This window comes from Panthera tigris, chromosome D1 (genome assembly GCF_018350195.1).
Source record: "Panthera tigris isolate Pti1 chromosome D1, P.tigris_Pti1_mat1.1, whole genome shotgun sequence".
Taxonomy (NCBI): domain Eukaryota; kingdom Metazoa; phylum Chordata; class Mammalia; order Carnivora; family Felidae; genus Panthera; species Panthera tigris.
The window spans coordinates 56,098,347-56,113,765 of NC_056669.1; the positions used below are offsets into that span (position 1 = coordinate 56,098,347).

Sequence of the window (15,419 nt, forward strand, 5' to 3'; positions counted from 1 at the left end):
AAAAAAAAAAACAGCCAAAGACCTCCCCCAGACCGCCCTGGCTGCCGCCCCTCCCCCTGCGCGCTCTCACCCGGCCCTGGGTCCTACTGCCCCCCAATGGGGGGGCGCGCTGGGAACCCCCGGCAGAGAGGCCGGGCACCGGACCGCACGACCTGCGCTGCGCGTGGACACTGCGGAGACTCCGGACTTTTCCGGTTCTGGAGGTGGGGAGCGGGCGGGGGGTGAGGAGGGGGGTAGTTCGAATCACTGAGCTGGAGGGGACACTGAGTTTCAGGGTCCAGCTCCCCAGAGAGGAGCATCCCCAATCCCCACAATCTTACCCCGGATCGCACTTCCTTCCAGCAGCCCTTCCCCTTGCAAGGTCTCTGCCCCAAGGGGATCCGTTCCCCCGTTTTAGAGCTGAAACTTAATTGGGTTCTCCGACACGCCCCCTCCTCAGTCAGGACCCCTCTGCTTTGTCTCAGGGGAGGTGGTCAGAAACTGAGAAGCAGCATCTTTCTCCATTCCCAGCTTCTCCTGATCACCGGAGCTCGACCTTAGTGACTGCCCTGAGGGGAAGAGGGGTCCTGAGGGGCCCAATAGCGGACCCTCACCCTGGAAAGTCTTGAAGTGGTAGAGGCGGGGACTCCGGGGGAACGTCGTAGTGTGGCCGGGTCTGGAGGGGTGTGCAGGAAGGAGAACCCTGACTGTCCACTAAGTAATATGTTGTGTGACCCTAAGCAAGTTACTTTCTTTTTCTAGGCCACAGTTCCTTCTTTGGCTGTGAAATGTGGTGCTGTCATTCGTTGCTTCCTTCCCATCTGTAAGTCTGGCTCCCTCTCTCCTTAGTTATCCCTGCCCCCTCCTTGTCGGGGTTTCCTCCCATGGCTCCAGGTCTATCAACCCCTCTCACCCCACCCTCCCACAACTGATAGTCCCTTGAGCTCTGAGCTAAGCTGGATATTCAATTCTCTTCTAGGTGCTACAGATAGAGCTGAGAAAAGGACAAAGTCCCTGCCCTCAAGGATGTACATGATGAGAAGGAAACATGCAGGTTAGTAGGGAACTCAAGAAGGCAGCAGAAGATTATTTAGGACATGCCCATACCTCCCGCAAGTCTTCTAATAGTGAAGGGATAGATAACAAATGGGCACAATGTGGAGAGGAAGGGACAGGGTAGAGAGACCCTTCATTCACTCACTCATTCATTCATTCATTCAATCAATAAACTATCCTGAGTATCTTCTTTCTTCCTGGTGCATCCTTGGATCGTGGGGAACAAATGAATCCCAGCACCCAGTGGATGAATCATCTGGGTCCCTGGCAGAGGGGTGGGGGGAGGGCCCTTTCTGGCCACCCCAGTCTGCTGCTGGTGACTAACTTGGAAGTCTGGGTTAGGGGCTGCTGCTCAAAGTCTGATTACACAGACTGTGAGAAATCTTAGATTAGAAGAGGTTCAGACTCTGTGAATCAGGGTCAGAATTGGAGAGAACTTGAATCCTGAAGTGACCATCATAGAAGGTGATATCTTACTTGAACCCCCATGGAATCTTTGAATCCATCTAAGGAATCTTAGAGTGTTAAATCTCATAGTCAGAGAATCTTGGAAGAAAAGAAGCAGGGGCTCTGGGCTGCAAGGCATCTCAGAGGTCGTGGATTCCTGGGCACAGCCCCAGGCAGAAGCCTCTCAACAGTATCCCAAAGGCAAGCACACAGCACCTCCAGGAACAGGGAGTCCCACAGAGGCAGCTCAGTATTCTTTCTTAGGATAGGTCTGATCATTAACAAAATTGCTCCTCTATAGAGGGGTGTCTGTTTCCTTGGAGTGGCTGTCATGGTTCTCACGTGCTTTCCTGCCTTAATTGTGTATTGCTTTTAAGGATAAGTCTTTGCTATCCAAGGAAACTGCCTGGGTCACACGCCATACCCCGCCCTCCACCCCACCCCCACGCCCAGCTTGGTCCTCAGATGGCAATCAGCCCATGCACTAAGAGTCCGTCAAAGCTGGTGGAATAAACGAAAGGTTGGTCTTGGTTTCCAGTAGGTCTAGATTGTCAAAATCGAACAGATTCCCTTTCTTCCTCACTGTTCCATCTCTTAGCTCTCTGAGGCCTCACCAACACTTTTAGGGGTAAGCTGAATGCTGTGACTCTCAGTGACTGCCCTGAGGGGGAAGAGTAAGCCGAGGCTCCTGCCCTTAGATAAACCTAGAATCCTAGAAGGTCAGAGTAGAAAGGACTAATACCCCCATTCACAGAGAGAGAATCTCCTGATGCCTAAGGAAAAGGCTGGGTCTGGAGGACCCTCTGGCAGTCTTACCAGATCGCTACTGTAGCTCAAACTGGGTCAGAAGCCTCCTCTATGGCAGGATTGACGTGTCATCACCCTGTATTGTCACTGAGTGTCACTGGAGACCCCGGCCTCCTACTCAGGGTCCCCGGTACCCAGCATAGCGCATGCCCAGAAGAGGAACTTGGTAAGCACAGTGAGTGAGTGATGGGAGGTGGCTGCCTGAGTCGTTGGAGCTCCAAGCACCGCCTCCGTGAAGAAAGACAACGGCTCCTTTAAATTTCCAAGATCAGCAAAAAAAAATGTTGAGAGACTTTGCCACATTATTCTTAGCTCTGAGCCTAGCCCAGGCTTGGCTGTGGCCCTTCCCCCACACTCCGGGCTGCACTTTCTGGAAAAAGCACTCTTTTTGGAGGGAGGAAACACTCTTGCATTGCAGAGAGACTTTCCAGCATTTCAGATCTGGATTCCTTCAGTGCCTTCGGCTGCCTGCAGGAGCTGTTCCTGCCCCCCACATCTATCCCATCCCAGGGAGGGGTGGAAATTTGCCCAAGATCACACAGCAAGTCTGAGATCGAGCTGGGCCAGAGCCCAGACATTGGACCCCCAGTCCTCCTTCCCCCAAACCAGCTTCTAATTGACCCAGCCAGATGGGCAGGCCCCGGTTCACCAGGGGTTACAGGAACAGCTTGCTCTGGCCCCAGTGGCTAGATTCACACGTCCTTGCCCCACAGCATCCTAGGACAAAAAATAAAAGATCATTTAAGTGTTCACCGTACTCATATCATATTTAACTGTTTCAGGGTAAGTAGGAATGTCACCATCTTAAAACTGAGGAAACTGAGACTCAGGGAGGCTAAGTGGAGTATGTAGGAGCACACAATGAGTTGCATTCAGCCCTGAGACTTAAACTAAGTCTATTTGTCCAAGGGAAGGTAGGGAAAGGGGAGGACAGAAAAATGACGTTTATGGGGCACTTTGCTACGGCTGGCCTCGCTGGGCACCCAACTGGTATCTCACTCTTAATTATAGGACATTAATTGGAAGGAAGTGCAATGCTTTTTTCCTTTTTACATGGGATAAAACTGGAGCCAAAGAAGGCTCTGGAAACCAATCCGTTGTGGGCCCTTTCCCTCAGAGGGCCAGGGCCACCACAGGCAGTTCTTTGAGATGCTGTCCAGGAGCCAAGAATATGCTCGCAGCCCAAAGCATGAGTCAGGGAAACGCAATTTCTGCAATCTCGGGTTCTCTCAGTGGAGTGTGGGGCCTTGCGACTGAAAGGGCGTTCCTGCCAGCTGCCACGTCGAAGGGTGGGAGGCCCGTGTGGGGGTGAGGAGGGCGGGCATGGGATCTCTCCCCTCCTCCTCCCAAAGCAGGCCTGCCCCACCCCCCACCCCTCTGCCGTCCTGGCGTGGAGGGAAGTCACACGGGAAGTCCAATGCCCTCGCTCACATGCCTGACACAACACCCAGGAGACACAACACGCCCACCGACACGACACCGCGGATGCACGTGTGTCCATCCGCCTACTGCGGCCCCTTCGTGCAATCCGCGTACACCCGTAGCACCTATGCGCACGTGTCTGCATATTCTCCAGCAACACGGATGCACCACACATAGCACACATGCCTAATAGGAGCCCGTGTACAGGCACAGGCGAAAGGGCACAGCCAGGAAGTCTGGGATTCTACTCTCATCTCTCCACCCCTTCACGCCTTGGCGAAGTTACTTCTTAGTCTCTGAGTTTCAGTTTCCATTTGTCAAATGACAGGGTGCGACTTCTTCTTGCCACCCTACTCCCTGCCAGTTGACAAACACAGGCACAGAGCTCCTGACCCCAGCGGGGGGCTCCGTCCATTGTACCAGCTCTTCCGTGGCTCCCACTGGTCCCTGGAGAAAGTCCAAGCCCCTTCTTTGCCCTCGTCACCTTGCATCAGGAGTGCCAGGTTGCAAAGACAGGTCCTTGGTGCCCCTGGGCAGAGATGCTCTGCCTTTTCAGGGCCAGAGCAAGGGAGGACGCTCTTAAGAAAGCTCAGCTTTAGGAGTGGGGGAGCACATTTTATTCTGAGTGGATCAGTAGGTCCCTCCCTTCCCCCAGCCTCTCCCTCCGAGGCCTCCTCTGGCAGCCCCATGGAAATAGCTCCAGCTGCCTGCAAGGCTGGGGGGCTGGTAGGGTGGTAGAGGCTTGTTAAATACTGCCTGGCCCTTTCCCCACCCCCACCCTCTCCCTCACCCCCTCACCCAGCTCCCAGTTCTCTTCCTCTCCTCTAGGTGACACCAGCAGCTGTAATGGTGGTGATGCCCACCTCACCCACAGGGCTGACCTCCCTGTCTTACCATCTCTGACACTCGGAAAAGGGACCCCTGAATCCTGACCACCCAACCACACCCCAGCCCTAACCTACTTCAGCCCAGTGCAGCCTCCTCTGTGTTATGAATACAGGAAGCCCTGGCTTGGATCCTATCCCAGCTCTGCTACGTTTTAGCCTTGTGCCCGTGATCTAGAGCCCCCTCTGTAAACTGGCAATGATAATCTCGAAGATAATGAGAAGCACAGATGAAACAAGGACTTGGAGAGCACTCTGAGAACTCCGAATGACATTGGGCTCTCCACTCCACACTCTGCTTGCCTCTTCTCGGCCTGGTCCAGTCCTTCCGGGCCACTCCTGCTGTGTCCTCTGAGGGCCATCCTGTTGTTTTCACTCACACCTGGCCTTGCACACACACGAGAGGATAGCAAAGCATTGTGAGTGGCATGGCGGCTTGCCTGGCGAGGCCCAGGCAGAGGACGGCAGCCCGTAGAGGGGCAGGAGCCCAACCTGGGAGTTGTTAGAAAGTCTGGGTGCTACCTCTCATTGAGTGATCTTGGAAAGTCACCTCTCTGTGCCTCACTTTCCTCATCTGTAACATGCGGATATGAGCAGGATCTAGAAGGCTCTGAGGGATTTCATTTTAAACAGGAAGACGTGTTCTTGCAGGAGGAGAAATTGGCACACCCTTTCTAAATTGTTTTAATATTTATTAATTTTTGAAAGAGAGAGAGAGAGAGGCACACCCTTTCTAGAAGGCAGTTTGCATTGGGAGCTTTAAAGACCTGTTACTGAGTAATTCCCTGCAACATTGTTTGTAATAGCAAAAATTGGAAACAACCTATCTATTGGTAGGGAGTAGGAATACCAAGAAGCTGGAAAAAACAAAAAGTAGGAAGTTCTTTATGTCCTGATACTGATATGGAAGGGCAAAGTGACGGATAATGTGACGATTCACTGCTGTTAGATGCACACACAGACCATCCCTGCAGGTGGGTGAGGAAGGAAGGTAACATTCCTTCCATTCAGGGGAAGGACTGGAGGGACAGGAGAAAGGGGGAGGGGTGAGACTTATTTTTGGACTACAGCTGACCCAGAATGACGTGGGTTTGAACTGCGTGGGTGCACTTATATGCAGACTTTTTTTTGATAAATACGGTACAATACTATAAGTGTATTTTTTCTTCCTTACCATGTTCTTAAAAACATTTTCTTTACTTTAGCTTACTTTACTGTAAGGATACAGTATATAATACATATATCATACAAATATGTGTTAATTGACTTTATGTTATCAGTAAGGCTCTTGGTCAACAGGAGACTATTAACAGTTAAGTTCCGAGGAAGTCAAAAGTTATATGTGGATTTCGGGACTCTGTGGGGGTGGGGGGGTCAGCACCCCTAATCCCTGTGTTGTTTTAGGGTCAACTGTATATGAATGCATTACGTATTCACACATTTTTTATATTTTAAGTTATTTGTGTTCTTTTTGAAAAAAAAGATCAGTTTTTTTTTTTAATTTAGCTGAAGGAAATTATTTTTGAAAATATGAGCATAGGTACAGGTACAAGGATAGTCATTACAGCCTTGTTTGTAAGGGCTGAAAATTGGAGAATGTCAGTAAAGGAGGGACCATGGGCAGCCATCATAAAGGAGGAAGTTGTTTCAGTCCTCAGTGAAAGACAGCTCAATGGATCAAAAATAGAGCAGTTTATAGGGGTACCTGGGTGGCTCAGTTGGTTAAGCGTCTGACTTCAGCTCAGGTCATGATCTCATGGTTTGTGAGTTTGTGCCCCACGTTGGGCTCTGTGCTGACAGCTCAGAGCCTGGAGCCTGTTTCTGATTCTGTGTCTCTCTCTCTGCCCCTTGCCTGCTCACACTCTGTCTCTGTCTCTCAAAAATAAATAAGCATTAAAAAAAATTTTTTTTTCAAACAGAGCAGCTTATAAAACAGCATATCTACGAAAATGCTATGTGCAGAGGCACAGATGAATGGAAGTATGTTCATACCTCACCAAAAAGCCCACTCTTGTTATTAGATGATTTTCCACTTAATTTTTAAAACATGTCTGCTGTTTGAAGTTGTTTTATTTATTTTTTATTCTTTATTTTTAAAGATTTTATTTTTATTTTTATTTAAAAAAATTTTTTTTAACATTTATTTATTTTTGAGACAGAGAGAGAGAGAGAGAGAGCATGAACAGGGGAGGGTCAGAGAAAGAGGGAGGCACAGAATCCGAAACAGGCTCCAGGCTCTGAGCTGTCAGCACAGAGCCCGACGCCGGGCTTGAACCCACGGACCGCGAGATCATGACCTGAGCCGAAGTCGGACGCTGAACCGACTGAGTCACCCAGGCGCCCCTAAAGATTTTATTTTTTTAAGTAATCTCTATATCCAGCGTGGGGTCAAACTCACGACCCGAGATCAAGAGTCATCTGCGTTACCAACTGAGCCAGCCAGGTGCCCCTGAAATTGTTTTATTTTTTCAATGAATGTGTACTAATAACAGACATAGAGAAATGTGTATAATATTCATAGAAAAAGGCCAGAAGGAAATATTCTTAAGTGGTTTAACACTATTTATCTTTGGAGAGAGAAGTTCGTGTTATTTCTATTTTCTCCTCTCTGCTTCTCTGAAATTTTTCAATAGCATATATTACTTTTATAATCAGTTTTTAAAAATCAATGAAGTGAATGGGAAAAGAACATCCAATGGGAGGTCAAGCCAGGTCTGAAGGACCTTTGTCTGAGTTGGGGGTAGGGAAGGGCAAGCCAATGGGGCCTGGGGCTCAGAGGCCCTCACTGCAGCTCTGGGGAGGTTGGGAGGCTGGGGCTCGATCGCATCTGGCCAGGCCTGTCATTTTCCACTACCACAAGCCTGCTGGCTTTAGGCCTCAGGCTAAAATGAGTTACGTCCTGACAGCATTTCATGGGAAGCCGCCAGGGCAGGCAGGGAGGGTCCCAACAAAGGTCACCACATGAGGGGGTAGGAGTATGTGTGGGTAAAGCTGCAGAGGATGGCCAGCCAGGGGTCTCCCAGGAGCTCTGGGGGCTGGGAAGCTTGGAGCTTCTCCCTGATGACAATTTAGCAGGGAACGGACAAGGTCACATTGGTGTTTTTCAAGTAGTTCTCTGCCTGCTGAGTGGAGAGTGATAGAAGCCAGAGAGGAGACTGTCACAATAACCCAGAGCAAGATGCTAGCGCCTGGACCCAGGCAGGAACCATGGGGCTAGAGAGGTCCTAGGGGTGGACTGAGCATGAAGGGCCCAGGAACAGGGGGAAGGAGGACTCTGGGATGTCGGGCCTGGGTGATGGCACTTTGTCCTCTTCCTGAGATGGACCCTGGGAGGGAAGGTGGTTGTAGCTTGGAGACATCCAGGAGGAGGCAGCATCCCTTAGCCTGGCACTCAGAGAGAGAAGGCCAGGCCGGAGAGGACGACTTGGGAGCACAGTGGAGTAAGGGACAAGGTGGGCTGGAAGGTGTGGGTGAGAGCAGATACAGAGCGTGAGAAAAACAGGCTGGGGAGAATCAGGCCCCGTCCAGGCGGAGGGGGCATCTCTGCCACTGCCAGGAAGGAGAATCAGGGTGGAGCTGGCAGGTGGGGCTGGGGGCAGAGGAAGAAGGCCATGCTGGATGCTGTGCAGAGAGGGCCCCCTCCTCCCTTGCTGAGAACGCGGAGGGAGGACAAGGCTGCCCTGATTCCGTGGTGGGTGGGGTGGGTCCGAGCCGGGATCTGTACACTCGGCCAGGCCCCATTGGCTGGCAGGCGGGGGCCGGCGCAGAGACAGGCCACGCTGATGCAACGTGGGCCTATCGTTGCAGGCCCGGCTGAGGGGCTGCAGCTGTGCAGGCCGCTGCCCAGAGGTTCCAGCAGGGAGGGAGGACCGGCGCAGGCTCGAGCCCTGGGACTGCAGCCCAGCCACGCCCCAAAGCTGTCTGTTCTGACTCAGGAGGGAAACACGCCTTTCATGGAAGCACCCAGAGCCCTCCACTCTGTGCATGTGTATGTGGACGCGAGGCGGGGGAGGGGCCCGCGAATGCTGCGCCGGCTCAGCGGTTCCCCTCAAGCCCAGCCTGCCGGAGGCCAGGCCGGGGAAGCAGGAGGGGAGGAGTTGAGCACCTGCAGAGCCCGGGCTGAGCATCTGGTCCTGGGTTCCCCGCTGTGCTTAGCCTCTGACTCTGTACGCGACTCTGGGCAAATCCCTGATCCCTCTGAGCCTGTTTATCCGTCTCTTAATCTGGGACAGAGACTTGCGGGAAAGAGCTCAGAGATTGGGGACTGGCGCGGGAAGCGGCACAGCTGACCAGTCTGAGCCCCCAGACCAAGCACAGAGGAAAGGAACTAGTATTTATGATGCCCACCCTGTGCATTCTTTGTTAAGTCCCATAACTCTCCTGGAGGTAGGTATTTTAATTCCCATTTTGCAATGGGAAAACTGAGCCTCAAACAGCCCAGGAATGACAGAGCCTGGATTTGAATGAAGCCAGGTTTCCCCGCTTAGGGTCTGGGGTTCTGTCCATTGCAGCAAACAGGCCATACCTGAGGGCATCAGGAGGCTGACGCTGGCATCACTGATGGCCAGAACTCAGAGTTGCCCAAGTCTTGGGCACTACCCCTACATAGTCCCCTTTCTGTTCTTAAGCAACGGGTCTCACAGGAGATGCTTGGAGGTGTGACCAGGGGAGGAGGAAGAGGGCTGCAGAGCCCAAAAGTGCCTGACACCTTGCCAGTGTGGAGGGGTGGGTAGGGAAGACTTCTTGGAGGAGACTGCCTGGGGTTGATAAGGAGCTAACGCCAAGTAGAGAAGACGTGGAGAGGGTGAGGGTGCTCTCCTCAGGTGCACAATCAATGGCAACCCTCAAACCCACAGTAATCAAGAGAAGTAATATTTTCAAAAATCAAAACCAATGCAAAAGGAAAAACCCAAGACGAACAAAGTATAAATATTTTAAATAAAGTCAGGATCCAGGCTCACTTCATGGGTGTATAACCTGTGTGGCCTCCCAAGGGCCCCACACTTGGGTAAATGTCCTGCTGTTGCCATCTTGAAATTCTGAATAATTTTTGAGGAAGGAGCCCTATGCATCATGTAGCCGGATCTGGGCAAGATCAGTAAAACAGTACTGTGTCAAGCCATATTGGAGCCTGAGCCAAAAGAGAAATATATATATAGTTGAGATTTTGGTATTTTGCTCATTGTGGATTTCTGTTTGCATTACCTTTGATTCAAAAAAAAAAAAAAAATTGGGACACCCAGGTGGCTCAGTCTGTTAAGCATCTGACTCTTGATTTCAACTCGGGTCATGATCTTACGGTTTGTGAATTTGAGCCCTGCCTTGGGCTCTGCATTCACAGTGTGGAACCTGCTTGGGATTCTCTCTCTCTCCGTCTCTTTCTGCCCCTCCCCCACTCACACGGTCTCTCTTTCTCTCTCAAAATAAATAAATAAACGTTAAAAATGGTTATTAAAATATTGCAGATGCTATTTCTCTTGGTTACTGAGGTTTTGATGCCCCTTTTAATTTGCACCCAAGTGAATGCCTCCCTGGCCTCACCCTAGACCCAGCCTGGGGAGGGGAGGGGAGGGGAGGGGAGGGGAGGGGAGGGGAGGGGAGGAGAGGAGAGGAGAGGAGAGGAGAGGCGAGGCAGCGGGGGAAGAGGGAACGGCAGGGCAATGGCTGGAAGATGGCCTGGCCAGCAGAACTAGCCTGCGAGGAGGTATTGGCAAGGCTGGGGGCAGGTGAACCTTCAGGCACCTCCCACGTCCCACGGAGTCCTTGCAAGAGAGGTGCCTGGGTGTCTCTCCACCTTCTGATCACTGTCCAGAGCCTCAGTGCCCTATCTGTGAAGTGAGAACAAGGGTTTCTGTTCTGAGGGACAAAAGAAAAAAAAGTTGCTGAGTTTGAAACTGGAAAGCCCTATAAATGGGAACGTACGTGCACAGCGTCTGTGTTAGGTGCCATCTGCTCCCACAGGCATGCACGTGGCCATCTCCCTCACCCCCCACGCGGCCATCTCCCTCACCCCCCACGCCTCTGTCCCTCTATTCTGCTTTCTCCTGGCCTGGAGGCCTCCCCTGGCCCACCAAAGCCTCTCCCTTCCCTTGCTTTCTGTGTGCATGGGACAAAGACCATATTCTTTGTATTCCTTCCTTCTTTCTCTTGTGGAACAAATATTTATGGAGAATCCTCTATGCACCTGTGTTCACTATGTGACCACAGCAAGGCCTTTGCTCTCAAGGAGCCTCACAGCACAGGCTGGGGGAGACAGGCTATAAACTGAGAGCCAAGTATGATAACTTCGGGTCACGATAAGGCCTATGCAGAAATGAAAACAGGTGGGTGGAGGTGGGGGGCCAGCTACTTTACATGGGGTGGCCCGAGACCCGAATGATAAGCTGTATTTGTTTCCTGTTGCTGCTATAACAAGTTACTATGAACTTAGTGGCTTAAAATAATGTAAGTGTATTATCTTACAGTTCTAGATGTCAGAAGACTAAAATGGGTCCGCGGGGCTGTGTATCTTCTGGGGCCTCGAGGCGCAAATCTGTTTCCTTGCCCTTTGGAGCTTCTGGAAGCCGCCTGCATTGCTTGACCTGTGGCCCCTTCCTCCATCTTCAAAGGTATCATCATATCTCCCCCTTCCTCTGACCCCTGTTGTACCATCATGTCTCTTTCTCTGACTCTGAACCCCTTTCCCCACCTCCCTCTTACAAGGACTCTTGTGATTCCATTGGGCCACGAGGGTCATCTCCCCATCTTCATATTCGTAATTTAATCTCCTTTACCTTGTGAATGAACACATCCAGGATTAGGACACAGACATCTTTGGAGGGCCGTTATTCTCCTACCACAGAAGCCAACCCTGTGAAGTCCTTAGAGTGGAGGAGAGCAAGCAGAAAGAATTGCATGTGCAAAGCCCTCAAGACTAGAATGAACTCGGCATGTTCTCGGAGGAGCAAGAAGGCCACCTTTCTAGAAAGTAATGCTCCAGTTAGCTTGATTTTAACGAACTCTACTCATGGGGCTAATCCCACCTCTGCGGATGAATGTGGTACGCTCCGGGACAGCCTCACAGAGCATCTCCTTGGCACTTAAGGTCATCTCCTCCATCTCCTCAACTTCGAGCTGGCCCACACTTCACATGCTTAGGAAGAGAGCCCCGGATGTTTGGAGAAGGTGCCTGCCTGGGCAGTCGCCTGGAGCTGGAGGCCAGACTGACTCTGGTCGAGGAGTGGGCCCAGCTCCTGGCACCTGCATATAATCCTTCTTTCTTGCTTGCTAAAGGCCAGGGTTGTATGGCTAAGGGAGGCCGGGGGCAGGAAAGGCTGGACCTCCAGCAGTGGCAGCAGCCTTCAAAGACCATATTGTTAGCTCTGAACTGCAGTGGGGAAGGTGCCAGGGTCTGGCTGAATGAAGCATCTGTGATCTCTGGGTCAGGGACTCTCCTGGGTCATACCTCCCACCCTCACCTCTGCCTGTACGTTTGGCTTCCTTAGCATCCCTTGTACTGTCCCCAGAGACCACAGCTGCCTCACTGTGCCATTGGCTGTTGGATGGTGGCCTGTCCTGTTAGAATTTAAGCTCTGAGAAGGCCAGAAGCTGTCTGTCTTGAGCACCACCAAGGCCCAGAACCCAGCCCAGGGCTCGGCTCAGAGAAGTTGTTCCATAATTGCGTGGAATGAATGAATGAATGAAGAAACGAATGAATAAATGAGAGACTGTTGCCATTCTTGCTTCATCTGGTCACCTTTTCCCCAGATCCTTGCACCGGCTTCCTCACTAGTTTCCCTGCCTCTGGTCCCTCCACCACACCCTCCCCTAGCATCTAGTTAAAACCCTCCAGAAGCTCCCTGAGACTCTCAGGATCCAGCCAAGCTGCTGCCAGCCTCATTAGGCATTCACCCACCCATTCTCTTCCCTGCTCCTGCACTACCCCCTTGAACATACCAAATACCTCCCAGCCTGTGTGCCCTTGCATCGAGGGTTCCTAAGCCCAGATTGTCCTTTCTCCTCTTCTCCCCAACTGGGTGACTTCTATTCATGGTTCAGGAGACAAGCTCCTCCAGGAAGCCTGCCTGACTACCCCCAGCCTCCTCTGGGCTCCCAGAGCCTCCCCACTCCACTCCACGCTTCTCACCACCTCAGCACCAATTGTGTTTGCCCGTTCACACCTGTCTCCTTCTCCAGACCTTGAGCTCCTCAAAAGCAGGCACTGAGTCTGACCCGTGTTTTTGTCATAGCAAGAGCCCCGGACGTGGTCAGGCCAGAGCAAATGCTCAGCAAAGGTTTAAACTCAGACCCAAGACAGTGAGGGGCCTGAGGCCAAACTAGTGGGGCGTTTCTGCCCTCTTGTGGCCATTTTGGATCACCGTGCTTTACTGTATCCTGTTCATGAGTTTCTCTAGGGTAATGCACTGAGTCCAGGAACAGTGGTTTTCAGAATGTGGCCCCAAGACCACAGCATCAGTATCACCCTGGAACTTGTTAGAAATGAAAGTTTTTCACTGGGGTGCCTGGATGTCTCAGTCAGTGAAGCATGAGACTCTTGATCCCCATGTTGGGCATAAAGTTTAAAGAAAGAAAGAAGGAAAGACAGGAAGGAAGGAAGGAAGGAAGGAAGGAAGGAAGGAAGGAAGGAAAGAAGAAAGAAAGAAAGAAAGAAAGAAAGAAAGAAAGAAAGAAAGAAAGAAAGATTGATTCTTGGACTCTACCCCAGACTTATGAATCAGAAACTCTGGGTGTGAGGCCCAGAAATCTGTTTTAACAAGCTCTCCAGGTAATTCTGATGCAAGCTGGTTTGAGAATGCTTCTCCAGGAGCCCCAGGTAATCAAGGAGACAGCAAGACCCACCTAGGGTTGCTAGCTAAAACACAGGAGTCCCAGTCAAAGGTGAGTTTCAGACAAACAACAAAAGATTTTTATTACAAATATTTCACCACACACGTTTAGACTAAAACATCATTTGTTGTGCAGCTGATGCACACAGGAGAGCCGCTGCCTGGAATAGCAACAGAGGAACAGATAGAATGAGAGGCTCCAGAATGATTTATTGAGCACCTACTACGTGCCTGGCACTGACCTGAGTAGTGGGCACGATATCCAAAAAATAGAAATGGAAGGAAAACTTATGAAGCCAGCATTACCTTGATTCCACAACCTGAGTAGTGGGCACGATGACAAAAGAAGCAGATACGAACCCCACCTTCAGTGTAAGGACTCCATGGGTCCTGCCGGCTTTGATTCCAGGTTTACACCCTAAATTGAGAGCCCTAATCAATCAGTAGAGGAGGTTGACTTTTTTTATTTTTCATTTTTCAGAGGCAAGCAGGAAGTCGTTCTACTCTTCCTCATAGATTTGATGCAAAATTACATTAGAGGCGGTGGGCTGAGGGTGGAGATGAAACAAGATTGGTATGACCTGATTATCGTTGCAGTGGATGATGGGTAATGGGGGCTGCTTATACTAATCTGTCTAATTTTATGTACGTCATCCACACATTTATTTTTTTTTTATTAAATTTTTCTTTTAACGTTTATTTATTTTTGAGACAGAGAGAGACAGAGCATGAATGGGGGAGGGGCAGAGAGAGAGGGAGACACAGAATTGGAAACAGGGTCCAGGCTCTGAGCTATCTGCCCAGAGCCCGACGCGGGGCTCGAACTAACGGACCGCGAGATCGTGACCTGAGCCGAAGTCGGACGCTTAACTGACTGAGCCACCCAGGCGCCCCACACACATTTTTTTTTTTTAACACAGCTCAAAGTAATATTAAAACTCTGAAATCTTCCCAGTCTAGAAGGAGACCCTTCTTTCAAGCTAGTCCTGCCTCAGAAAATGGAAACCTGAAGAGGGCGCTGCTCTCCCTCCATGACCATCACCCGCTGCTGGCTGTGGCCCCTCCAGAGTGGAGTGCAGAGCAGGAAAGAGGGCAGAAAAGGCCCTCCTTGCCTGATACGGTTGTAACCCAGCCTGGGGACACTCTGGCCATGGCGGATGTTCCAAGTTAATCTTAATTCATGGGATTCTCCGGGAGATTTTTCAGGAAACCTCCTCCTCTGGGGATCTCTCACCTGGATTTCCCCCGATGAGGCAGGGCCTCTTCTGGTTTGCAACTTCCCTGTTGCTTTCCAGCTGTCCCCGCTCTGTTGGGATCTCCTCACCGCCCCCAAAGTGGTCCTCGGGCAGAGGGACACCAGCTCAGACAGGCAGGCCCCCATCAGGTCCCCCGGATAATCAGGCATCCTCTGTCCAGTCTACCCAGGCAGCGAGCCGTTCCCAGCGGGGCCCCGGCCCTCCCCGCTCTGCCGCCACGCACAGCCCCTTGCTGTGAGAGACTGTGTGTGAGAGCCCTTCCGGTCCCTGTGCCTCCCAAAGTCAAGGCTCATGTGTCAAGCTCTCTGAACAGTGCTCCGGAAACCCTCCTCACTTGACTTCGAGGAGAGAAGAGAAGCAGAGCGGAATGACAAGTCTCTCTTGTGGGTGGGTGGGGGCCAGAGGCTGGCAGGACACGTCTGGGAGCACACCCTCTGCTGGTCCTGCAGGGTGGGCTGACCCTCCATTGAGGAATCTGGGTACCGGGACCCTCTCGTCCACAGCTTTTGGAGCCCTGGTGAGACACTGGCCACAGGACGAGCCTCGTTCCCACCCCCACCCTATCACAGGACTAGAGAAACGCAGACAGAGAGCTGCTCCTTCATCACCTGGATTTGCCTGGTAAAAACTTGCTCCTCGGCAAGCCTCCACGCAAGCTCTGCCGGCTCCGGGATGACCTCCCTGATTGCCCCATGGAGCGCCCTGAGTGCTCCCGCTGTATCTCCCTGGTGCTCCCACTGTAT

General features: G+C 51.5%; 1 long non-coding RNA gene across 1 annotated transcript; it reads left to right on the plus strand.

Annotated features, from left to right (window-relative positions):
* Positions 1–174: 174 nt before the first annotated feature.
* Positions 175–1,124, plus strand: LOC102948996. Its single transcript, XR_444851.3, has 3 exons — positions 175–203; positions 742–802; positions 959–1,124. It is a non-coding gene; the product is annotated as an uncharacterized LOC102948996 (long non-coding RNA).
* The last annotated feature ends 14,295 nt before the right edge of the window (positions 1,125–15,419 follow it).